This window comes from Scylla paramamosain, chromosome 15, assembly GCF_035594125.1.
Source record: "Scylla paramamosain isolate STU-SP2022 chromosome 15, ASM3559412v1, whole genome shotgun sequence".
Lineage (NCBI taxonomy): Eukaryota > Metazoa > Arthropoda > Malacostraca > Decapoda > Portunidae > Scylla > Scylla paramamosain.
In genome coordinates this window covers 112,601-138,136 of record NC_087165.1, presented here as the reverse complement: position 1 = coordinate 138,136, position 25,536 = coordinate 112,601, and the positions used below count along the sequence as shown (strand labels likewise).

General features: G+C 39.1%; 1 protein-coding gene and 1 long non-coding RNA gene across 2 annotated transcripts in view; one reads left to right on the top strand and one right to left on the bottom strand.

The window, feature by feature from the left end:
* The window catches only part of LOC135107258 (uncharacterized), an 80,053-nt gene that overhangs the window by 46,386 nt on the left and 8,131 nt on the right, over positions 1-25,536 (bottom strand). The gene's annotated exons all lie outside the window — the stretch shown is intronic.
* LOC135107257 (uncharacterized) lies at positions 1,911-2,810 on the top strand. The gene is made up of 2 exons (XR_010271670.1): positions 1,911-2,592; positions 2,697-2,810. It is a non-coding gene; the product is annotated as an uncharacterized LOC135107257 (long non-coding RNA).

Genomic DNA, 25,536 nt, shown 5'->3' with positions numbered 1-25,536 from the left:
AGATGTGATAAGAAAGAGCCACCAAATTATAGACTAGTATCACTAACAAGTGTAGTTGTTAAATCTATCAAAGACCAACAAAGAACAAATAAATGGAGCCCTTAAAGGAGACTAAATCATGTGCTACTAACTTGTATGTTTCGACTTAGACATGATAAAAGAGATTGTTGGACAGAGTGAGAGAGAGAGAGAGAGAGGAGAGAGAGAGAGAGCGAGAGAGAGAGAAGAGGAGAGAGAGAGAGAGAGAGAGAGAGAGAGAGAGAGAAAAGAGAGAGAGAGAGAGAGAGAGAGAGAGAGAGAGAGAGAGAAAATTAATAAACAAACAAACAAATTGTGGCCTCACCAGAGGCTGATTTTGAAAATCTAGAATATTGGATTAAAGGATGGACTCTTAAAATGGATGGGGGGAGAGAGAGAGAGAGAGAGAGAGAGAGAGAGGAGAGAGAGAGAGAGAGAGAGGAGAGAGAGAGAGAGAGAGAGAGAGAGAGAGAGAGAGTGAGAGAGAGAGAGAGAGAGAGAGAGAGAGATGAGAGAGAGAGAGAGAGAGAAGTTATTAAAAATCAGACATCAAAATAGGGTAAAGTATCTAGCAGTTCCCCAAGGGATTTGTTCCAGCACCAGTCGTGTTTGCTTTATATAAAAATGACATGGTGGACAGGGATAACCAACTACATGAGCTTGTCTGCAGATGATGCACAATTACTGAAGGAAGAGAATAATAAAGATTTTGAAAGCTGTTCATTTTCATATTCTTTCTGTAACAATTTATTTATTTTTTTTTTAAACTGTTCATTTTCATATTCTTTCTGTAACAATTTATTTATTTTTTTTTTATCTTTCTTCCATGTCCTCTTGTATCTTTCATGTCCCACATTATTAGGTCTTCTTTATCAAGGTCCTCTCTATTATTAGGTCTATCTCTATCAGAACACTATATTCTTCATGATTCTATAAATTGCAATCAAGTCTCCTCTTTCCCTTCTTTGTTTCAGGGTTGTCAATTCCAGTTTTGATAGCTTCTCCTCATATGACATTTCCAATAAGCTTGGAGCTAATTTGTTGCTGGTCTTTGAACCCTTTCAAGTTTCTTGATGTTCCTTTTTGTGCTTGGTGACCACACTGCTGCTGCATATTCCAGTCTTGGCCTTATCAGAGTGACTAGTGTCAATTTCTTTACCATTTCTTTTAATTTCCATGTGGGTAAATGCCATTCTTATATTCTTCAAAAGTTTTGTAAATCTCTTTTACATTTTTATTTGTGTTTCTCTGATGGCATGTTATCTGCTACAAATACTCCCAGATCTCTTTCTGACTTTGATTTCTTTATTATTTCTCCTCCAAGTTTATATTACCCTGAAATCCTCTGCTTACTCTTTCCAAACTCCATTACACTGTATTTCTTGAATTCCAGTTTCCATTTGCAGCTCCATTCTCAAATTTTATCAAGGTCAACATTTCACAATTGTCCTCTTTACCCATTCTTCTTAATAGCTTATTATTATCAGCAGAGATTCATTTAACTACTAAATCCCTCATCCATATCATTAATGTATATTGTAAACATGATAGGGACCAATAATGATCCCTGTGGGACCCCACAGATAACTTCCTTCCAACGAGAAGACTTTTCTCTAATAATCACTCTCATCATGTGTATGTGTGTATTTACCTATCTGTATTTTTTACAGGATTGAGTCATGCTCATAATGTCCCATCTTTTAGTAACCATTCATCATATTTTTCTTTAAATTTATGTATACTGTTTGCATACACTACCTCTTCTGGCAGTGAATTCCATAATCTATTGCTCTATTTGGAAAACTATATTTTTGTATGTCTTTGTCTCCTTTTATTTATTGTTTCATTTTATGTTCTCTTAATATTTCATTTCCTTTTGTAAACATGTAGTGCTGAGAAATTAATTATGTATATTTCTACTTTTTTTCCTAGGCTAGGGCCCATGTAGTGTGCGGGGGTGACCAGAATCTCAGTACCATGTGACTAACCCCTCCCCTTCCCCTCCTCTCCTCAGTGTCCTTTTGTCCTTGCTTTCCCCCCCCCCCCTCTCAGCGTCACTGTGTTGACCACTTCTATAACAAATTTACCCCGTGAATAAACGTAATTTCTCCTGCTTGGCCAGGTTATAGAGGCGAATTTTTCACCTAATCCCAGAGAATGGGGAGCCCTTAATATGATAAAATTAATTCTATAATGGTAAGGTCTTAAACCAGCCCAAACAAATCCCAGATAATTACGCCGCGCCAATGAGGTTGACGAATCTGATAAGTCTTCTTTGCTTCGCTGCCTTGTCACCCCTGTTGCTACGCAAGCCGGGAAGAGATACCAGACTTTGACTAATTCCCCAATTGATTTCAAAAGTCCACTGAATTAAACTTCTTAAAGTAACAACTATAAAGTAAACAGTAACTTAATTATTCATATTTTTCATCCCTGAACTCACAACCTAGTCGCCCCCCCCCCCCACTAAAAACAAAATTATAACTTAATAAATTTCCCCATTGGAAACCTTTATCCTTAGTTTCCCGCCGATTTCCTCACAAGCAAAGCCAGTCTCTCTCGGATTCTCCTCAGGTGAGCATGCAGTCTGATAGTCTCCCCCTCCATTTCCTGTAATATTAAGTAAGTGTTTATTTAACAATAATTTACTAAAGCAGTCTCTCTCGGATTCTCCTCAGACCCTCTTGGATTCCCCTCAGATATTCCTGTTGATAAACTATTTCTGAGTGGATAGATATTCGCATTTTTTCGTTCTTTTTTTGTTGGTTTTCTCCACGGGACTAGTGAAACCACCTGGTTCGAGATCACCGTGTGAGACTGTCCTCAGGTATATACATACTTTTTGGGTATATATTTGTTATTTATTTATTTATTCTCTGGTCTCCCCCACAACTCAGTAGTCGCGAAAATATCTCCATCGTAGTTTTTATGTAATTGAAGAATACGCTACCATTTATTTTGTATTTCTGAATTATGTAACTGAAGAGTAAGCTATCATTTATTTTGTATTTCTGAATTATGTAACTGAAGAGTACGTTACCATTTATTTTGTATTTCTGAATTGCTTTCTTTTTATTATTATTATTTCGGATTATTCCATTATTTATTAAAAATCATAAAAGTGTCAGTACTTGTATTTCTCTTAATCCAGTGATAGGTTGTGTAATAATCGTGTGCCACAAGGGAACATCACACTCCCTTAGAGGGCACTAAACTGGTGAGCAGCGGTGGGATTTATTTCGCGACTAACCGAAAGAGATGGAGACTGGAAATAATTGTAAATGTTGAAGGTGATGATGATGCCAAGCGAGACATTCAAAGGAGGGCGTGCACGTGCATGGTGGTGAGCAGGTGATGATTGGAGAGGCACAGAACGTTCAGGATGGAGGAGGAGGAGGAGCAGGAGTCTTTGTGTATAGGAAGGAGAAAGAAGGAGGATAGGAGTAATAAGTAATAATGCAAGGAGAATGGAGGAGGAGGAGGAGCAGGAGTCTTTGTGTATAGGAAGGAGAAAGAAGGAGGATAGGAGTAATAAGTAATAATGCAAGGAGAAAGGAGGTGGAGGAGGAGTAATGAATAACAATGATTAAGAGGAAAACCAGAGGAGGAGAAATAGTAATGAACTATAATTTTTTTTCTTGAGTAATGACAAAACATGCACATGAGCTTTCTGGCCACCTGGGTCAGAAAAAGACAATTAAAAAGGCCGAAGAATTGTTTTACTGGTGTAATCTCAAGTTTGACGTAACCCAGTACGTAAAGAATTACCTTCAGTAGAGAAGCCCTTAGATAGGATAGGTATAGACCTGACGGACATAATTGCAGGCAGTGGTGGCTACCGATATGTGTTGACTATCGTAGATCACTTTAGCCGATTTGTGAAGTTCTATCCACTCAAAAACAAACTATCAGAGGGAATTGTAGAGGCGCTGCAGCAGTACATTACCGACTTCGGGACTCCTCACTCCATCGTCCTGGACAACGGGGGCGAGTTCACCTCCCAGATCTTCCAACAATTCTGCCAGCAACACCTCATCACCCTCTGTTACACCACTCCCTACCACCCGCAAGGGAACGCCATCACCGAACGACTCCATCGCACGCTCAAATCCATCTTGGCTTCCATGTGCCGAGGTTACCCGCTACGGTGGCCTCGCCTACTCCCTGTGTGTCAGGCCACTATGAATGCCGCCGTCCATACCAGTATCGCCCAACAACCTTTCTTCGCGTTTTTCTCCCGGCATGCGCCCCGAGTGGTGGGTGCCAGGCTACCCGCAGTTGATGGTGACGAGCAAGACGTGGATGTGGTCCGCCGGCTGATCCGGGAAACACACGAGAAAATGACTCGGAAATACCGTAATGCGGCCAACAGGAAACGCAAGGAGCAGAAGGTAGACATTGGGGCGTTGGTGTGGGTGAAGCGAGAAACTACAGAGTCAGGAGTGTGTAAGAAACTGTGTGTTCGTTGGGACGGCCCATATAAGGTGGTGGAAGTTTTAAGAGGAGGCGGTGGTTATGTGGTGAAAGACCCTTTCTCGGGAAAGATGGTGCAAAGAGCGGCAGAAAAGATCAAACAGTTTCACAGTGAGGAAGAGTACGTAGTTGCAGCTCAAGACACAGTGTTCCAACCTGATATAGAAACTGAAGTGTTACCGCCTAGAGTGTGTAACCGTCCCAGACGCTATATTGAGGAATGTTAATGTCGCTGGAAAGACGGTATAGAAAAGAGCAGAGTGCTTGGGGTAAATAGAGTCCCCCCCCTTACTTTTGCATGGTCTGGCTGGACTGGTTGTAATGAATCGTGGTATGACGGGTATGGGTACTATGTGAGAGGTGATGTAAGAATTTGAGAAGGAATAAGGAACCACTTTAATTCGCAGACTACTACTGCACTCGACAACCCGTTCGGGACATACTGTGGTGGATTACTTCAGGACGTGGCGAGCGCTTCGCGTAATCATCTGTAGTATCTCGTGGTATGAGTGAATGTGTGGATGAGTAAATGACTGTCCGAGTGGAAGGAACCGAGTACTGGGGTGGCCGAATCTCGTTTCAGAGAGTGACGGAGTGACTTAAGGTTAAGTCCTCACACCACAGGAGGTCAAGAGGCTGGTTGGGGTGGAATTTCTTTTCTTTTTCCTTGAGATGAGAGAAAGAGCCGAGTTATGTCTCCAAGGGACATTGTGGTGATATGGCTTACAAGCCATTGTATGGGAGAGAATGTCAGAGTTATTTCCCGACAGAGATCACGTGCAGTTCGTCAGCCTGGCTTGGTTATGTGGTGGTGAGGGGAGTTTCTAATTACTCGGATGTGAAGGTGTTATTTTATTTTTTTTGGTAAGGAGAAAAGAGAGAGGTGAAAAATTCTAGAACGGATGAAAGGCTCGTGTAGTGCTGAGAAATTAATTATGTATATTTCTACTTTTTTTCCTAGGCTAGGGCCCATGTAGTGTGCGGGGGTGACCAGAATCTCAGTACCATGTGACTAATCCCCTCCCCTTCCCTTCCTCTCCTCAGTGTCCTTTTGTCCTTGCTTTCCCCCCCCCCCTCTCAGCGTCACTGTGTTGACCACTTCTATAACAAATTTACCCCGTGAATAAACGTAATTTCTCCTGCTTGGCCAGGTTATAGAGGCGAATTTTTCACCTAATCCCAGAGAATGGGGAGCCCTTAATATGATAAAATTAATTCTATAATGGTAAGGTCTTAAACCAGCCCAAACAAATCCCAGATAATTACGCCGCGCCAATGAGGTTGACGAATCTGATAAGTCTTCTTTGCTTCGCTGCCTTGTCACCCCTGTTGCTACGCAAGCCGGGAAGAGATACCAGACTTTGACTAATTCCCCAATTGATTTCAAAAGTCCATTGAATTAAACTTCTTAAAGTAACAACTATAAAGTAAACAGTAACTTAATTATTCATATTTTTCATCCCTGAACTCACAACCTAGTCGCCCCCCCCCCCACTAAAAACAAAATTATAACTTAATAAATTTCCCCATTGGAAACCTTTATCCTTAGTTTCCCGCCGATTTCCTCACAAGCAAAGCCAGTCTCTCTCGGATTCTCCTCAGGTGAGCATGCAGTCTGATAGTCTCCCCCTCCATTTCCTGTAATATTAAGTAAGTGTTTATTTAACAATAATTTACTAAAGCAGTCTCTCTCGGATTCTCCTCAGACCCTCTTGGATTCCCCTCAGATATTCCTGTTGATAAACTATTTCTGAGTGGATAGATATTCGCATTTTTTCGTTCTTTTTTTGTTGGTTTTCTCCACGGGACTAGTGAAACCACCTGGTTCGAGATCACCGTGTGAGACTGTCCTCAGGTATATACATACTTTTTGGGTATATATTTGTTATTTATTTATTTATTCTCTGGTCTCCCCCACAACTCAGTAGTCGCGAAAATATCTCCATCGTAGTTTTTATGTAATTGAAGAATACGCTACCATTTATTTTGTATTTCTGAATTATGTAACTGAAGAGTAAGCTATCATTTATTTTGTATTTCTGAATTATGTAACTGAAGAGTACGTTACCATTTATTTTGTATTTCTGAATTGCTTTCTTTTTATTATTATTATTTCGGATTATTCCATTATTTATTAAAAATCATAAAAGTGTCAGTACTTTTATTTCTCTTAATCCAGTGATAGGTTGTGTAATAATCGTGTGCCACAAGGGAACATCACACTCCCTTAGAGGGCACTAAAAACAAATTTGCTAAGTCAATCTTTTCTTTTTCCATCAAGCATTTATACATCATGATCATATCACCTCTTATTCTTCTATCCTCTAATTTGGATAAATTCAACTTTTCTAATCTTTCTTCATAGCTTAACCCTCTAAAGGATGGTACCATTCTTGATGCTGCCTTTTGGACTTTCTCCAGTTTGGAAATATGTTTTTTTTTTAAGTGTATATTCTCTACCATTCTGGTCGTGAATTGTTTCTTCCAAAATTCAAGGCATGACAATTATTTGCATTAAATTCTACCTGCCATTTATAGCTCCATTCAGTCAAATTATTTGGGTCATCTTGCAGCTCTCTAGAGCAGTCTTAATTTTTTACAATTCTTTGAATTTTGGCATCTTCAACAAACATGTTCATGTAGCTCCATTCTCCAATTACTTCAGGCATATCAGTTACATAAATCGGGAACATAATTGGTGCTAATACAGAGCCTTGCAGAACTCCACTAGTTACATCCTTCCAAGTAGAGTATTTACCTCTCAATGTTGTTCTCATTTTTCTTTCTTTTAAAAAAATTTCAATCCGTTTTGATTTATTTCTTTGAACACCTCCATAGATTTCTAACTTCCTGATAAGCCTCTGATGAGGAGCTCTGTCAAAGGCTTTTTTTTTTTTTTAATCCAGGTAAATACTATCTACCCACCCATCTCTTTCTTGCATTTTTTTTTTTTTTTTTAATATTTTGGTGTAATAGCTTAACAAGTCTGATACACAGGATCTTCCTTTTCCAAAACCTAATTGTTTATCTGATAATATTTTGTTACCTTCTATGTGATCTATCCAGTTCTTCCTTACAATTCCTTCCATGACTTTGCATACTACACTTGTTAAAGAAACAAGCCTATAGTTGAGAAGATTCTTTCTGTTTCCTTTCTTAAACAACAGTACTATGTCTGCTCATTTCCAACTTTCTGGCAGCTTCCCCTGCTTTAGGGAATCTTACACTGATTGGTTTATGGCTTACTTAATTCTTTTGCACATTCATTCAATACCCAGCAGGAAATGCCATCAGGACCAATAGCATTGTTTTTGTCCAATGCTTCCATCTCTGATTCTATTTCTTCACAACTTATTACTAAGTTATCCAATGTTTCTTTTCTGGATCTCTATTTTGCTCTTCCAGAAATGCTTTTTCATTTGTGAATACTGATTAGAATTTCTTATTTAGTATCTAACATATTTCTCTTCAGTATGATTTTTTTTTCTTTCATCTTTCAAGACACAGCATTTTATCTCACTTTAGTCTAGTCTTGCTTTTAATATAACTATAGAATAGCTTGGGTTTGTCTTTATATTTGTTTATTATATCCTTTTGATAATCAATTTCTGCTTCACTTCCCTTCTTTGTATGTTCATTTCTTGCACTTTTATATCTCTCACAGGCCCTTTCTCCTCCATATTTTCTGTGTGTGTGTGTGTGTGTGTGTGTGTGTGTGTGTGTGTGTGTGTGTGTGTGTGTGTGTGTGTGTGTGTGTGCATGCGTGCATGCATGCATGTATGTATTTACCTAGCTGTGGTTTATGGGAGGAGGAGTCTATGCTCTTGCTGTCCTGTCTCGATATTTACTGTTATCCAGTATCTTTAAAATTGTGTATTGAGCTAGTATGTACTGTCTCTTTCCAATTCATTCCAAACTCCAACAATTTGTTGTGGAAAACTGTTCTTTTTATAACCATTCTGCACATTCCCTTCTTCACCTTCAGGTCATGTCCTTTTACACTTCTGTAATCTCTCACCACCAGATCCCCACAATCTAATTTCTCAAATCTTGACATGATCTTGTACATTGCAATCAGATTTCTCTTTCTTCTCTCTTCCAAAGTGAGGAAATTTAATTTCTTCAATCTCTCCTCATATGACATATTATATACGATTGAAGGCAGGAGGTATTTTTGTTGTAGCTCTCTGTATTTGCTCCAATTTCTCTCTTAGTACATGGAGACCATAACACTGCAGCATATTCCAATCATGGTCTCATTCTGATCACAGTCAATTTCCTCATCATATCCTCATCCAGGTAATTAAAAGCAGTTTTATACTACTCAGCATATTGTAGGTCTTGTCTGTTATTCTACTGAGATGTTTCTCTGGTGACAGTTTGTTAGTAATGATGACTCCAAGGTCTTTCTCCTTCCTCCTCACTCCGATGAACTCTTTTCCAACTGTGTAACAATACTTGGGTCTTTTGCTACCATGTCCAAACTTTAGTATCCCACATTTTTTTGTCAAATTCCATTTCCCATCTTTGACTCCACTCCCAAATTACATTCAGATCTTCTTGCTAAGTGGCACAGTCCTCCTTCTTATCCATCTTTCTTATTAGCTTTGCATCATCAGCAAACTGGCTCATATAACTAGTCACTCCTTCGATCATGTCATTCCATTTCTCACCCTCTAGTATATCTCCCAATTCTCTTGTGTTTTTCATTTTCTCCATTCATTCCAGGCCAATGAAACCACTCCTGCTTTCTAACATCTCTTTTTTTCTTTGGCACAAATCTCCTCACATCTTCATATATAGTTATCAACTCTCCACTTTTCTACCACTCCCACTGTTCTATCAAACTCACATCAGTTTATATGTTCAAATTAGTTTCTTAAACCTTCCAAATTTGTCCCTCCATAATTATACCTTCATCTTTTTTCATTCCTTTTCTCACTTTCATTGTACACTCTACCACTATATGATCATTTTTACTTATTGGGCTCTTGTTGTCCACTATCACTATCACTCTTGATTTCTTTGTAAATATTAGGTCCAACTGTGAGGGCGTGCCTTCTCCTCTAAACCTAGTATTTTCGTCCACCCACTGTGTCATTAAGTTATTCATAGCCATCCTTAACAATTCTCCTCCCAACTTTTCACTTCCCTCCACTGGCTGATCTTCCCAATTTACATTATTACAATAGAAATTATGTCATGTTATCATCACTGGTACTCATCAAACACTCCACTACTTTTTTGTATCTTTAATCTTTTATGGTATTCTTCTGTTCTCCAAGAACTTGTCTTTAGTAGAATGTACACCACAGCAAAATCCTTATTGCCTCCTCCTCTCTGCTCCACCTTCACTCATCACTTCTGCTAATCCTCTTTCAAAAGGTCATTTCATCTGCAACAAAGTCTCTTTTCACTAGTATCATCACTCCTCTGCCTTGTTTTTCTTTCCTTTTAGTTTTTCCACATATTGCATTTTTCTTTCCCAATGTTGATGTCAATGCCATCACTCAACTTTATTTCTCTGATTCCCATCACATCTGGTGTAGCCTCCCTTAAGTAATCATTTAATTCCACCTGTGCAGATCATAATCCATTTACATTTTGTGTATGTAATTTTTAATTCTTCTTCATAGTTCCTTTCTTGGCAATCCACCACTTCTTCAGCTTCTTTCCAGTAAAACTATTTCCTTTCCTCCTCCATTCTTGCCTCACCTTTTTAAATTTTTTATTTATTTTTTTTATTTGCTTCCTTCCACAACTCGTTTTTTTTTTCCTTTCATCCTCACTCATATCTTTTCTGATCCCTGTATTCTTAAACTTCTCTATTTTTTCCCAGTCTCCAGGATCCATTTAGTGTCCCCTTAGTTGCAGCTTGGGACCTGAACTTTATCTTCATGGGTCTGCTTTGACCTTCCACCTATTTACTTAATCTTATTACTTCTTCAATCTCATCTTCTGGGTCTGTTACCTTTTCAGTCATATCCTTTGCTAATGGTGCTATGATGATTCTTTTATGTTTCTCTCTCTCTCTCCTGATTCACTATAATCTTGTCTTCTTTCACTCTAAAGACTACCACATGCTTTTTTTTTTAAAGTGTCTCTTACCAAATTTTTCTTTTAAATACTTTTAACAACTGTTTTAGCTAGTTTCTTTCTTTTCTCCTATCTGACAGTTTATTATTTCCCTAAGGCTGACATTTTCTTTATCTTTATCTTTTTTTTTTTTGTACTTGCACCTTGAATAGTCAAACTATCAAATATGTATATCAACATCTATCTTTCCTTCTTGTTGGAAGTTTGCCTACATTCAACCTGTTCCTAAAAAAGGGCGACCATTCTATTGCTTTAATTTTCTGCCTATCTAAAGTTTTTGAATCTATCCTCAACTGGAAGATGTTCAAACATCTATCACTTCACAACCTTCTATCTGATCGCCATTATGGGTTCCATTGAGGCCGCTCTACTGGTGATATTTTGGCTTTGCTTACTGAATCTTCATCATCCTATTTTAGAGATTTTGGTGAAACTTTTGCTGTTGCCTTAGATATATCAAAAGCTATTGAAAGAGTCTGGCACAAAGCTTTGATTTCCAAACTAGCTTCCTACAGTTTCTATCTTTTTTCTCTATAACTTCTTCCCAAGTTTCCTTTCGGACCAGTCTATTGCTGATGTGGTAGATGGTCACTGTTCTCCTAAATCTATTAACAGTGGTGTTCCTCAGGGTTCTGTTCTGTTACCCAATCTCTTCCAATCCTTCAGCAGTGATCTAAACCAAACTTCTTGTCCTATCCACTCCTACGCTGATGATACCATCCTGCTCTTTTCTATCAACTTGACACAACCTTCCAGATAACTATCTCCTCTTCTTTAATAACACTCAACTGTCCCCCTCTTCTACAGTGAACATTCTTCATCTTTTCTTTACTTATAATCTAATCTGAAAACTTCACATCTCATCTCTAGCTAAGACAGATTCTATGAAGTTAAATGTTCTGAGGTGTCTCTGCCAGTTTTCTAACCCCCCCCCCAGCTGTTAACTCTGTACAGGGGCCTTATCTGTCCATGTAAGGAGTATGCTTTGCATGTATTGGGGGTTCCACTCATACCACTCTTTTAGACAGAGTGGAATCAAGCTTTTTTGTCTTATCAACTCCTCTCCTCTAACTTAAACCTCTCGATCATCTCTTGCTATCTTGTACCATTATTTTCATGCTAATTACTCTTTTGATCTTGCTAACTGCATGCCTCCCCTCCTGCAACTTCACTGCACAAGACTTTCTTCTTTCTCTCATCTCTATTCTGTCCACCTCTCTAATACATGAGTTAACTAGCATTCTCAATCTTTCATTCCTTTCTCTGGTAAACTCTTGAACTCCCTACCTGCTTCTGCATTTCCTTCTTTCTATGACCTGAACTCTTTCTAGAGGGAGGTTTCAAAACACTCATCCTCTGTTGTTTTATTACTCTATTTGACATCTCTATGGGAACTGGCATTAAGTGGGCCTTTCTTTTTATTAAAAAATTTTGTTGCCCTTGGCCAGTGGCTCATTTATATATAGGGCGAGTAGAAAGTAACTAAGCATTAAAAATTAGTAATAAAGTCCATATTCCTATTACAAATTTACTGAAAACAAATAATACATGTTCTTTATTCTATGGGAAAAATAAATGTAAATCTTCATATTTCAACATAAGCAATGGTGGCATCAACCAGTCTCTTCAAATAGCAAGGAATGGAATGAACAACCTACTGAAGGACGTCATCTGGGATATCATTGAGAACCTCCTGAATCCGTATCTCCAAGTGTGTGAGGTTTTGTTGTTTACACTTCTTTTGTGTAACCCCACAGGTAAAAAATCACATGGAGTGAGATCTAGACTTCTTGGAGGCCATTCATGAGGTCCACAGCATCCCATCCAATTTTCTGGAAAACGTTAGTCTAACCACACACGTACAGTAAGAAAAAAGTGGGGTAGTGCACCATCCTGCATGAATATCAGGTCACCAATATCATCTCAGCCAGACACTGTGAACCACATATAATTTTCAAGCATCTGAAGACAGTGGTCTGCATTTATGGTGTCACGCAGAAGATATGGAGCGATGACTCTTGATACTGAAAATTCTATAAGCAATTTTCAGTATCACCAGTGCTTATGTTGAAATTTATTTTCCCATGGAATAAAGGACATGTATTATTTGTTTTCAATAAATTTGCTATAGAAATATGGACTTTATTGATAATTTTTTAATGGCTAGTTACTTTCCACCCACCTAGTGTGTGTGTGTGTGTGTATATATATATATATATATATATATATATATATATATATATATATATATATATATATATATATATATATATATATATATATATATATATATATATATATATATATATATATATATATATATATATATATATAAACACATAATTTTTCTTCAAGAAATTTATGATACAAAATTTTTTACATAAAACATCCTTGCAAAATAGGGGTGTGTCTTATGCAGAGGTGCATCTAATACGCTGGCAAATATGGTAATTGGCAATTAGGAAAAGTGTACCAAATAACAGTCAAAGGGTTAAGTCATTGTACACATAGATGCAACATCCAGTTTTTTTTTACTGATAATGAGGATAGAGAAAGTAGAAGGGAACAGAAAAGGGACTACTGTCAGTTGCCTCAGACACCTGAGTTTCAGCGAGGAAAGGATGAGGTTAAGTAGAGGAGAGGTGGCATTCTACAGACTGAAAATTAGATCTAAGGCCATGAATAATCCTTTTCACTCAATTTCAAGAATCACTTCACACTTGGACTCACTGTTGGACAGAGATAAGGAAAACATGCTACAACATGTGTCAGTTACACTCTGTATGGCATCACTACCCACACCACAAACCACCACCATCATCTTGAAATTCAATTTGTGATAAGATACCAATTTGTCAGTTTGTCATTACAAGTCATAAAAATTATACAAGCCCATAAAATGAAGCCCTGTGTATAGTCAATTAAGCATGATTTACAGGGGTAATTCATCAGCTCTTCAAAAATAATTTCTGTGAATTAATATGGTATTTCATTGGTAAAGAAGGGTTAAATTTCAACAATGCTCATTAGATATGAATATGGGAAAAGGTTCAATAGCATGCAAATCTGTTACATGTAAACTTGCTATGTATGAGAACTTATTGCAGATGAAAACTAGCACAGCTGCTGAGATGCTAAGTCTGTGGCTATGTATAATGTGGTATAAAAAGTTCTGATGCTAGTTCTAAAGCACACCAACAAGTGGCAGTGAAGCGATGTGTGTGGTATGAGACTGAGCAGTAGCAGTCATCAAGCAGTCTGCTGATATATATCATTCTGTGAACTTTGAGCTATGGCAGAGGAATTTTTGTGACCACATGCAGATGCTTATATCCAGTTTCAATACAAACAACAAATTAGATGAAATAGTAAATACCAAGACCTGTTTGAAACAAAGAAAATCTGCAACAGAGATTGCTGAAATTATCTGCATGTGTATGGCAATGAAATAATGAGTCATGTGCAGTATTTCAAGAGGACAGTACATTGAATATATCAAGAGTAGCAAAGCATTACTGGAAGACAAGAGGTGAAGACGATCTTCCATGAGCTTCATCCCCCAAGATGAGGAAACAATTTAGCAACTTGTGCACAAGGACTGGCAGAAATCCAAGGCAAGCTATTACCCAGACAAGATACACCACCTCAAGCTGACCAACAACAGACAGTGGTACACTAAGATCAAAGCTTTGTGTGGCCTACAAAAGCACACTTCATCTCTTCCTTGCACCTCACACCTTCCTGCTAATCTCGCGGCTCAGGAGATGAACGATCACTTTGCTGCTATCTATCAAACCTTTCCTCCCCTCCACACCACTCCGCTTCCTGCCTATCTTCCTGCTCCCTCCCATCCTCCCAGTGTCCAGGCGGTGGATGTTTTTAAGAGAATACTCAAATTCAAACCAAGATCCACCACACCCACTGACCTTCCTATAAAAATTTACAAGGAATTTGCTGTAGAGCTAGCAACACCGCTATGCTCCATAATAAACACCTCACTCTCCCAACACTCTTCCCCCGCGGACTGGAAGACATCATACGTCACCCCTATCCCCAAAACTTCCAGTCCACAGTCACTCAATGACCTCAGGCCAGTCTCTATCACCCCCATCCCTAGCCTTATTTGTGAAGATTTTGTATATGACTGGGCCTACATCAAAATTTGTAATACCATGGATATCAGACAATTTGGAAATATTAAAGCCACCTCCACCTCCCGTTACCTGACCAGCTTCCTTGAATTCATCCACAGCCACCTGGACAAGCGAAACACCTCTCTAGCTGTTGCTTTTGTGGACTTCAAAAAAAAGCCTTTGATCTTGTTGATCACACTGTTGTCATCAGCAAGGCAGTAAGTCTGGGTCTCCCTCCTAACCTGATAGCGTGGCTAGCCGACTTCCTCACAGGGAGATGTCAGGCCGTTCGCTATCAGGGCTCTGTCTCTAATTTCCAACAGCTGACATGTGGGGTCCTCCAGGGGACCAAGATGGGTCCTCTATGCTTCCTCCTCCTCATTAACGACGCCCTCACTGACACCCCCCATCGCTGGAAGTATGTGGACGACTGCACCATGGGCGTCCCAGTTTCCACCAAGAACCCGGACTACTCGCCACTGCAAGCAATTCTGGAGCGACTGCAGACGTGGACGGAGGAGAGCAGGATGACCATCAACCACAGCAAAACTGTGGTGATGCATTTCTGTACCTCCTCTGTACCAGTGCCCCCTCCCCAGCTCACAGTGGGCCCTCACCCCCTCCAGGTGGTCCAATGTGCCAAGCTTCTCGGAGTCACGGTGAACAACCAGCTGACCTGGAAGCAGCATGTCGCCAGCACCGTAAGATCAGCTACTTACAGGCTGTACATGGTGCACAGACTCAAGTCGCTGGGGACGCCGACAGATGAGTTAAGGGGGGTGTACCTCACCTTCATCCTCCCCAAACTCATGTACGCCTCCCCAGCATGGTCCTCCTCCCTCACACACACTCAACAGCTACAGCTAGAGAGTGTGCAGAAAAGGGCGTGCAGGGTCATCCTTGGCCCTGCATACACCATCTACGAAGAAGCCCTGACCACCCTGAGTCTGTCCAGACTATCCACCAGGCACCGAGAGGCTCTGGAGAAGTTTGGAAGGGGACTACTGCATAATCCATGTCTCAGAAACAGGCTGCTGCCTAACGCGCCTCGCCTGGTCCGTGCCACCAGGCACCACAACAAGATAATGCCCCTAAAGGTGCCGTGCACAGACTGGTACAGACTCAGTGCGATCCCCATGGTGCGAGCCATCAATCAATAGTATTTCCCTCCTAGATTAGACTTACCTTTAGGATTAATGTTAAGGTTTTCCCCATCCCCTATGTACATTTTTCATTTTGTTAACTGCCTAAATAATAAACCACTTATTATTTTTATCATTAAATCCATTATGGACATTCCTATTATCATCAGTGTGCCAAACAGAACAGTGCAGGTAATCATGTCTGATTTGAGCAAGCACCACATTCTTGCAAACCTTATCCCCCAGAAGAAGCATTAGCTCAAAGACTGCCAAGAGGAATATCACATTCATAGCTAGTTTCATTCAGTGAACAACATTTTAGCTTCGTATTGTGCCTTAACACATTTGACATGATAGTGCTTTTACATAGTATGTAGTCACAAAATTGAGTGGGAGCACAAGGTCTAAAGAGAGGAAGCATGTTAGAAAAATGAGTGGCAATTATAAACATCCTCCCTCTTCCTGTGCCTCTTGCTAACAGATAAGTGCGCAGGATCAAGGTGAAGCTTCTCCATCAGAACAATTTGCCTCAAGATACCAGTGAACATGATACAGCTTTTTTCATTACAATATAATAATAATAATAATAATAATAATAATAATAATAATAATAATAATAATAATTATTATTATTACTATTATTATTATTATTATTAATTAATTAAATAATTAATTAATTAATTATTTATTTATATATTTTTTGCCAAAATGAAAACCAAGATGGATGCATCTATATGTTCCATGTCAATCTAAGTGACAAAGAGAGGGCAAGAAAATAAGCAGTAACTCCTTAATTTTTGCTTAGCTCTTTATAGAATTTTATCTTATAAAAGCTTGAGTGTTTTAAAAATTATATATATATATATATATATATATATATATATATATATATATATATATATATATATATATATATATATATATATATATATATATATATATATATATATATATATATATATAATTTTTTTTTTTTATCAAATATTTGAATATTTTCAGAAAATTCATATGACATTCCTCTTAAGGTAGATAAGTAGCCAGTACAGGTATCAACCCTTTCCTGGCAAATGATCTGTATAACAGTACAGGTGTTAACCCTTTCCTGGCAAGGGATCTAGATAAAGACATTTGGAAAGTGGGACCATCCATCAATGCCTTTCATTCTCATATGACTACTTTTGGCTGTAGCAGGGTATAGATGATCCATTTTTGCTAAAAAAAATTAACATAAATTTTACTTGCCATCTCCAGCTTGCTCAAATACTCGGCTACAAGTCAAGAATGCCATTTATCATCTGTCCTTTGTTGCTGGCTGATCTGCTTAGCACTACTACTAACAATGCAGATTCTTGCATTTTTTTCTTCTCTTTTTTAAAAGGTTTCTATGTCAAGGAAAAGAGACCTGCAAGGCTATAAAATAATAAAGACTAATTTTTTGGGGCGAACTTCATTATTTTCACTCATCTAAAATCAGTACTAACACCAAAACAAAATGATAAGGTAAGTTGAGCCAGATAGCCACTCTGATATTGAAGTAGCTGATGACAATATCCAATGTAACTTGCACAGTTAGTCACCTGTAAAGCAGGTATCACACTTGAGCATATTTCCATTAATCATTAACCCTCAATCTTGACATAGGATGGTAGTGTCAACTCTGCCTTTCAGACACACATGACCTTCTATGATCCAGGACTGTTGTCTTTCAGCTTGTATCAGCAACTATGGCAGACATGTTTAGGAGTGATGGAACATTTTCCAGCAATGCTGGTGACATACTGAGGAGGGAAGGGAAGGGGAGTGGGGTGAAGGGGGAGAGGAATGGGGAGGGAAGGAGGAAATGGAGAAGAGAGAAGGGATAGGAAGAAGGGAAGGAGGGGAGAGAGAGAGAGAGAGAGAGAGAGAGAGAGAGAGAGAGAGAGAGAGAGAGAGAGAGAGAGAGAGAGAGAGAGAGAGAGAGAGAAATTTTATTAGTAGTAACAATAGTTGTGTGTAGTGTACTACTGCTTGAACTCCACACCTATAGGCATAGGCTTACAGGCCTAGGTATCAGTATTAAAGCCACATTAGACACAAGGTAATTATTATTTTTTTCAAGAAAAGTGCACCTAATACACAGCAAATACTGTGTGCGCGCGCGCGCATGTGCGTGTGTATATATATATATATATATATATATATATATATATATATATATATATATATATATATATATATATATATATATATATATATATATATATATATATATATATACACCATAGCTGGGTGCAATAGCAAAAAAAATTTATCACAATAATCAATAAATTGATAATGATAACCTTATCTATGATAACTGATAATTAATAACTGGCAATATATTCATAGCCCAATAATTGATAATCAATAAATTGATAAATCCAAAATACCAATACTAGCGATAACGATACTGATATTTTAAATAAAAAGAAATTATAATTCCAAATATTTATTTTTATATTTATCTTAGAGAATTTAGAAAATTTCCAAATTCAATGTTTATCCTATCTCTTCACTAATGAAAAGTACTGTTTAAAGTAAAAATGACTGCATTTGATTTTCAGTTTAAAACTTCAACATGCTCATGTTCCTAAAACTAAAATTATCGATTATTGCTAGTTTGGAACCAAAAGTATTGGTGATGCTGGTGAATCGATAGTACAGGAAAAATAATTTTTGGATAACCTGATAATGCCCACCTATGATATGTAGCCCCTATCTATCTATCTATCTATCTATCTATCTATCTATATATATATATATATATATATATATATATATATATATATATATATATATATATATATATATATATATATATATATATATATATATATAAACAACTACTATCATCCACATAAGTTAATGTATTACCTGTTAATCGTCTGATTTATTAGTATGTTATGAATGAGGTATATAATACTATAAATACCAAATGTATGCTATCATCTATCATGATAATGGACTGTTGACTGAGCTGGTAGGCAGCATTGGTGGGTGAAGCACAAACTGTGTGTGTGTGTGTGTGTGTGTGTGTGTTTCTCTCTCTCTCTCTCTCTCTCTCTCTCTCTCTCTCTCTCTCTCTCTCTCTCTCTCTCTCTCTCTCTCTCTCTCTCTCTCTCTCTCTCTCTCTCTCTCTCTCTCTCTCTCTCTCTTCCCTTTCCCTCCCTCTCTCTTCCCTTTCCCTCCCTCTCTCTTTCCTGCCCTCATCTCTCCTCCCATTCCCTCCTCCCCCTACCCTAGGGTTAGAAAAAACCTGTGTAAAAAAAAGAACCCAACACAGTTGTATTTGTTTTTTAAGTATTTTATTGTTTTTTGGGGTCATATTTATTTTTGTTTAATCCTCATATTTATATGTAAATCAGTTTAAATAACCATTTAAAAGTAATCTAGAATAAACAATAAGGTTTGAAGTGATTTTTCTTTTTTTATGTAGGAGGACCAGTCAAGAGAGAGAGAGAGAGAGAGAGAGAGAGAGAGAGAGAGAGAGAGAGAGAGAGAGAGAGAGAGAGAGAGAGAGAGAGAGAGAACAATGATGTGTTGGTCCCTAGAGTTGAAAGCAGTAGTCATAAATTACAGGATGAGTGTCTTGAAACCTCCCTCTTGAAAGAGTTCGTCATAGAAAGGTGGAAATATGAAAGCAGGCAGGGAGTTCCAGAGTTTATCAGAGAAAAGGATAAATAACTGAGAATATTGGTTAACTCTTACATTAGAGGTGGACAGAATAGGGATGAGAGAAAGAAGAAAGTCTTGTGCAGCAAGGCTGCAGGAAGAGGGGAGGCATTTTTAAAAATTTTTTTATGTAGGAAGGATACTGGCCAAGGGCAACAAAAATCTAATAAAAAAAATGCCCACTGAAATGCCAGTCCCATAAAAGGGTCAAAGCAGTGGCCAAAAATTGGTGGATAAGTGTTTTGAAACCTCCCTCTTGAAGGAATTCAAGTTGTAGGAAGGTGGAAATACAGAAGCAGGCAGGGAGTTCCAGAGTTTATCAGAGAAAGGGATGAATGATTGAGAATATCGGTTAACTCTTGCGTTAGAGAGGTGGACAGAATAGGGGTGAGAGAAAGAAGAAAGTCTTGTGCAGCGAGGCCGCGGAAGGAGGGGAGGCATGCAGTTAGCAAGATCAGAAGAGCAGTTAGCATGAAAATAGCGGTAGAAGACAGCTAGATATGCAACATTGCGGCGGTGAGTGAGAGGCTGAAGACAGTCAGTTAGAGGAGAGGAGTTGATGAGATGAAAAGCTTTTGATTCCACCCTGTCTAGAAGAGCAGTATGAGTGGAACCCCCCCAGACATGTGAAGCATACTCCATACATGGATGGATAAGGCCCTTGTACAGAGTTAGCAGCTGGGGGGTTGAGAAAAACTGGCGGAGACGTCTCAGAACACCTAACTTCATAGAAGCTGTTTTAGCTAGAGATAAGATGTGAAGTTTCCAGTTCAGTAAAGGACAGACCGAGGATGTTCAGTGTAGAAGAGGGGGACAGTTGAGTGTCATTGAAGAAGAGGGGATAGTTGTCTGGAAGGTTGTGTCGAGTTGATAGATGGAGGAATTGAGTTTTTGAGGCATTGAACAATACCAAGTCTGCTCTGCCCCAATCAGAAATCTTAGAAAGATCAGAAGTCAGGAGTTCTGTGGCTTCCCTGCGTGATATGTTTACCTCCTGAAGGGTTGGACGTCTATGAAAAGACGTGGAAAAGTGCAGGGTGGTATCATCAGCGTAGGAGTGCATAGGACAAGAAGTTTGGTTTAGAAGATCATTAATGAATAATAAGAAGAGAGTGGGTGACAGGACAGAACCCTAAGGAACACCACTGTTAATAGATTTAGAAGAAGGACAGTGACTATCTACCACAGCAGCAATAGAACGGTCAGAAAGGAAACTTGATATGAAGTTACAGAGAGAAGGATAGAAACCGTAGGAGGGTAGTTTGGAAATCAAAGCTTTGTGCCAGACTCTATCAAAGGCTTTTGATATGTCCAAGGCAACAGCAAAAGTTTCACCAAAATCTCTAAAAGAGGATGACCAAGACTCAGTAAGGAAAGCCAGAAGATCACCAGTAGAGTGGCCTTGACGGAACCCATACTGGCGATCAGATAGAAGGTTGTGAAGTTGAGGATAGATTCAAAAATTTTGGATAGGCAGGAAATTAAAGCAATAGGATGGTAGTTTAAGGGATTAGAATGGTCACCCTTTTTAGGAACAGGCTGAATGTAGGCAAACTTCTAGCAAAAAGGAAAGGTAGATGTTGAGAGAGAGAGAGAGATGAAAGAGTTTGACAAGGTAAGGTGCAAGCACGGAGGCACAGTTTCAGAGAACAATAGGAGGGATCCCACCAGGTCCATAAGCATTCCAAGGGTTTAGGCCAGCAAGGGCATGGAAAACATCATTACAAAGAATTTTAATAGGTAGCATGAAGTAGTCAGAGGGTGGAGGAGAGGGAGAAACAAGCCCAGAATTGTCCAAGGTAGAGTTTTTAGCAAAGATTTGAGCAAAGAGTTCAGCTTTAGAAATAGGTGTGATAGCAGTAGTGCCATCTGGTTGAAATAAAGGAGGGAAAGAAGAAGAAGCAAAGTTATTAGAGATATTTTTGGCTAGATGCCAGAAGTCATGAGGGGAGTTAGATCTTGAAAGATTTTGACACTTTCTGTTAATGAAGGAGTTTTTTTGGCTAGTTGGAGAACAGACTTGGCCTGGTTCCGGGCAGAAATATAAAGTGCATGAGATTCTGGTGATGGAAGGCTTAAGTACCTTTAATGGACCATCACTCTATTATGTATAGCACGAGAACAAGCTGTGTTAAACCAAGGTTTGGAAGGTTTAGGTCAAGAAAAAGAGTGAGGAATGTACACCTCCACGCCAGACACTATCACCTCTGTTATGCGCTCAGCACACAAAGATGGGTCTCTGACACGGAAGCAGTAGTCATTCCAAGGAAAATCAGCAAAATATCTCTTCAGGTCCCCCCAACTAGCAGAGGCAAAATGCCAAAGGCACCTTTGCTTAGGGGGATCCTGAGGAGGGACTGGAGTGATAGGACAAGATACAAATATGAGATTGTGGTCGGAGGAGCCCAATGAAAAAGAGAGGGTGACAGCATAAGCAGGAGGATTCGAGGTCAGGAAAAGGTGAAGAATGTTGGGCATATCTCTAGGACAGTCAAGAATACGAGTAGGGCGCTGCACCAACTGCTCTAGGTCATGGAGAACAGCAAAGTTGAAGCCTAGTTAACCAGGATGGTCAGTGAAGGGAGAGGAAAGCCAAAGCTGGTGGTGAACATTGAAGTCTCCAAGAATGGAGATCTCTGGAAAAGGGAAGAGAGTCAGAATGTGCTCCACTTTGGAAGTTAAATAGTCAAAGAATTTCTTATAGTCAGGGGAGTTAGATGAGAGATATACGGCACAGATAAATTTAGTTTGAGAGTGACTCTGTAGTCGTAGCCAGTTGATGTAAAACTCAGAAGACTCAAGAGCGTGGGCATGAGGGCAGGTTCAATCATTGCACACATAAATGCAACATCCAGCTTTGGATAAAAAATGAGGATAGAGAAAGTAGGAGAGAACAGTAAAGGGGCTACTGTCAGCTGCCTCAGACACCTGAGTTTCAGTGAGGAAAAGAAGATGAGGTTTAAAGGAGGAGAGGTGGTGTTCTACAGATTGAAAATTAGATCTTAGACCACGAATGGACCTCACTGGAAGTAATTATCGTTTCGGCAGGTGCCTACTGGCCTCCCTGTGAGAACTGTTTACTTCCTGAAGGGTTGGGCATCTACAAAAAGACATGGGAAAGTGCAGGTTGGTATCATCAGCGCAGGAGTGGATAGGACAAGAAGTTTAGTTTAGAAGACCATTGATGAATAATAGGAAGAGAGTAGGTGACAGGACAGAACCCTGTTAATAGATTTTAGAGAACAGTAACCATTTACCACAGCAGCAATAGAATGGTCAGAAAGGAAACTTAGGATGAAGTTACAGAGAGAAGAATAGGAGCCATAGGAGGGTAGTTTGGAAATCAAAGCTTTGTGCCAGATTCTATCAAAAGCTTTTGATATATCTAAGGCAACAGCAAAAGTTTCACCAAAATCCCTAAAAGATGTTGACCAAGACTCAATAAGGAAAGCCAGATCACCAGTAGAGCAGCCTTGCTGGAACCAATACTGGTGATCAGATAGAAGGTTGTGAAATGACATGCTTCAGAATCTTCCTGATGAGGACAGATTCAAAACTTTCAAGAGGCAGGAAATTACAGCAATAAGACAGTAGTTTAAGGAATTATAATGGTCACCCTTTTTAGGAACAGGATGAATGTAGGCAAACTTCCAGCAGAAGGAAAAGTAGATGTTGATAGACAGAGTTGAAAGAGTTTGATTGGGCAAGGTGCAAGCATGGAGGCACAGTTTCGGAGAACAATAGGAGGGACCCATGAGGTCCATAAGCCTTCCGAGGTTCTAGGCCAGTGAGAGCATGGAAAACGTCATTGTGGATTTTAGTCAGAGTCAGTAGTCAGAGGGTAGGAGAGGGAAGAACAAGTCCTAAATCATCCATGGTAAAGTTTTTAGCAAAGGTTTGAGGTAAAAGTTCAGCTTTAGAAATAGATGAGATGGAAATGGTGCCATCAGCTTGAAATAAAGAAGGGAAAGATGAAGAGGCAGTTATTGGAGATGTTTTTAGCTAAGTACCAGAAGTCAAGAGAGAAAATCTTGAAAAATTCAAACACTTTCTATTAATGAAGATGAGACACTTGTTTAGGTCATGCTGATGCAGGTTGGTCTGGGTGGACAAAGCCTGTGTTAACTTATGCTGTACAGGAAATGAATGGTTCTGGCTTGCCTACTTTTATGTTTTTTCATGTATATGTACATATATACACCTTATTTATCAATAAGATACAGAACAAAATTTTGATATGTTAAATAGTCGGGTGAGGTACCAGTAATGTGGAGGCAGGCTAATGTAGTACCCATCTTTAAGAAAGGAGACAAAACTTTAGCGTCTAATTATAGACCTGTCAGCTTAACTTCAGTTGTAAGTAAAATGTTAGAGTCAATAATAGCGAGGAACATTAGGGAACATTTAGACAAACATAACTTGATAAATCAGTCACAGCATGGCTTCACGAAGGGGAAGTCTTGCCTGACAAACTTGTTAAGTTTTTACAGTAAGGTGAATGAGGCAGTAGATAATGGTGATAGTTATGATATCTTATACCTGGACTTTAGGAAAGCATTTGACAAGGTACCCCATCAAAGACTCCTGAGAAAGGTTAGGGCACACAGGATAGATGGGAAGGTGTTAGGCTGGATAGGGTCAGGGCTTAGTGACAGGCGATAGAGAGTTGTAATAAACGGCTCAAAATCCGAGTGGGGTCATGTAATTAGTGGGGTGCCACAGGGATCAGTATTAGGGCCATTGTTATTTCTAATATATATCAATGACTTGGATAGTGGAATTAGTAGTGATGTTAGTAAATTTGCGGATGACACAAAGATAGGTAGATTAATTAGGTCAAAATCGGATGCCATCGCCTTGCAGGCAGATTTAGATAGAATGAATGAATGGACGGATAGATGGCAAATGCAATTTAACCCTTTCCTTCCGGCGCCTAAATTATTTTCCCATTTTGTATGACAGCTAAAAATGGTAAACCTACAAATTGTCAGAAAATTGTTTGAATACTACTAATTATTTTCCCTTTGTTATTCTGAATACAATGATATACTTTGTAGCTCGATGTGACCTCTCAAAGTTGAGTTTATGCCTTATAAAGGATTTCTCCTCCTCCTGCTGTGTGATCCGTCATCCAGAAACAGCCTGGAGAGCGATGACGCCGTGCGCACACACACACACACTCTCTCTCTCTCTCTCTCTCTCTCTCTCTCTCTCTCTCTCTCTCTCTCTCTCTCTCTCTCATCTTGGAGGGGAAATTGTACACTTCCAATGAGAGAGAGAGAGAGAGAGAGAGAGAGAGAGAGAGAGAGAGAGAGAGAGAGAGAGAGAGAGATTTCATCCCTTTTCATATCAAGTTTCAGGCAAATAACATTATCTCTCTCTCTCTCTCTCTCTCTCTGACAAGTTACCTTCTACCATTTTATTAAAAAATTGAAGATAATGAAAAAATTACCATGAAAGAATGATAGGTATCATCTCTCTGTTCTGATAAAACAGGTGGATCCTGTAAATCATTTTCCGAGTCCTCACTAATGTCTTCGCTTTCTTCATCTTCTTCTAAATATTCACTGTCACTGTCTTCAAACTCAGAAGCACTGCTAAATACATATGTTGTGTCCTGCTCCATGGTGAGTTATGATCTGAGATCCTTGGCTCTTATCAGGAGCCTTGTTCTTCACACTTATCATGGTGCTTTCCACCTGGCGAGTGCTTTCCACCCGGCGGGTCGCTGGGGTTGCCAAGTGTCGCCCGGAGAAAAGGAAAATAGCTTAGTTACCGGTAAATTTCAAGAACTAGTGACAACACTACATGTGGAAACATGCCAGACACTTCCACTCACACCATCTGACTCGAGAAACCGCGCTTGGACCTCAAAATTGAGGCGCGAAAATTCTTGATTACCGGTATGATCGCCGTCGCTACGGACGCATTTTTGCAATTGTATATATACGATTGCTGGAAGGAAAGGGTTAATATCAATAAAT